A 1,877-nucleotide genomic window follows, 5' to 3' on the forward strand; every position below is an offset into this window, starting at 1 on the left:
GTTGGAAACTGATCGCTCATTCCCTCCCTGGCGTTCAGCCCCTCTTGCACCTCCTTATCTCCTGCTTTTTAGCTGGCTTTTCCACAGGCCAAGCTCCAGATTAGGATTTACACGCTTTGATGGCATTTCTCCTCTGAAAGAGATTCATTGAAACATTCAAAATATGTTTCACTTTTTCTTCTCGGATCTGATCGGGTCATCCTCTCCTAAGAAAACCGATGTTTTAGAATATAGTTGATCTCTGCCCTGACGCCTGGCAGTAAGGGCATCTCCAGCGGCGCGACATAAACAGATGCTGAGCAACCGTTTGCGTCCGCCGGGCCGAAAAATACGTCTGGCATCACCTCCAGCGGCGCGATGCATCGTGATCGGGGCGTCCGCTGCGCGCAAACTCGGTGCATATTTGCGCCTGGAATGCGTCGTGGTGTCCGCTCACGTCTCTACCGGGCCCGCCTGGTAGCGACCCTGTATCGAGGGCATCGCTTCCATGGCCATCGCTTCCGCGGTCAGCGGCTTCCGCGTCTACGCATAATTCAGAAATGCACCGAGCCCTCTGAAATGCATTCTGGGCTGAGAGCGAGGCCGCCATAATCATGCTGGGCCTCCATTGGCAGACCACCAGAACAAGTCTCAAACGCAGTCTGAGAAAAATAACGCAGTCTGCTCCCGTGTCTCAAAATTCCCCGCACCTCTCGGTTCCGGCAGCTCGCCTCTGCCGCCGCCGTCCGCGCCGCCGCGGCCGTTCCCGTCGCGTTCCAGGTGTGAGGTTGCTCCCCCTCTCTCTCCTTCTTCTAACCCTCGGCCCGACGAATGCAACTTGGGAGCAGCGCATCTGAAACTCTAGCTAAACGAACTGCCTCTATAATCTGCAGCAGCAGGCCGGCCGGCCGCGTACTGGATGGAGAAGAGGAAGAAGAAGGAGGACGACGAGGCAGCGGCAGCGGAGGCGGCGGCGGGGCCGTGGGCGAGCGTCCCCATCGACCTCCTCCCCGAGATCCTGTCGCGGGTGCCCTACCGCTCGCTCTGCCGGTTCAACTGCGTGTCCAGGGCTTGGCTCGCGCTCTGCTCCGACCCCGCGCGCCGTCCGGAAAAGGTCTCCCCAGACGCTCTCCGGCTTCTTCTGCTACCAAGGCAGCAGCCACGGCCGCCGCTCGCGCCTCGACTTCCTCAACCTGTCCGGGCGGGGGCGGCCGCTGGTCGACCCCTCGCTCAGTTTCGTGCGCGGCTACCAAGAGGTCACTCGCGCCTCTGCACTGCTGCGGCGGCATCCTCATCTGCTACTGCCGGAGAGTCGACATGAAGGAAGCTGAATACATTGTGTGCAACCCCAAAACAGGATCTTCAGGGCGCCTTTGAACAATGTTGGCTAGCCTTGAACATTTTGTAAGCTACCCTTCCATGTGTAATGACTAGTTATATGAATGAACCTAGTCAGTTAATCTCTTTGCTTTAAGCACTGATTGTTGTGGTCACTTGTTAGCTCTGCATGTGGCTAAATGTGAGACACTGGGCATTATATATGTTTGTAATTATCAGCATTTTCACCTCTTTCTATTCATCTATGTGGCTGGAACCTTTACTGTCCAACTTGTTATCTGTCACAGCAAAATTTCTATGTCACCCTGAATTGATAGAATTGGAAGTAGTATTCTCATATGTTATTTTAAATAGTTATCTCTTTTGTAGTAATTTAATACCTTGGGAGTCCTGGATCAACTGTTCTGAGTTGTTGTATATATAGACATTGATTCTTCCAGTTAAATCTTCATATATGGTGTCAACAACATGTGCTAGACCAAGACAGAAATATATTTTTATTTATTTGTAAGGGAATATTATATTTATTTGTTTCTAGGAGAAGAAAATAGCACAACTGC

General features: G+C 52.5%; 1 non-coding gene across 2 annotated transcripts; it reads left to right on the forward strand.

Moving 5' to 3' along the window:
* Window positions 1–629: 629 nt before the first annotated feature.
* On the forward strand, window positions 630–1,579 carry LOC127298424 (uncharacterized). 2 transcript variants are annotated; one of them, XR_011746165.1, is made up of 2 exons: window positions 630–759; window positions 873–1,579. It is a non-coding gene; the product is annotated as an uncharacterized protein (transcript). The 2 variants fall into 2 exon arrangements; XR_011746164.1 differs by having other exon boundaries at window positions 637–766.
* Window positions 1,580–1,877: the final 298 nt, after the last annotated feature.

The sequence above is a fragment of the Lolium perenne genome, chromosome 5 (assembly GCF_019359855.2).
Source record: "Lolium perenne isolate Kyuss_39 chromosome 5, Kyuss_2.0, whole genome shotgun sequence".
Taxonomy (NCBI): domain Eukaryota; kingdom Viridiplantae; phylum Streptophyta; class Magnoliopsida; order Poales; family Poaceae; genus Lolium; species Lolium perenne.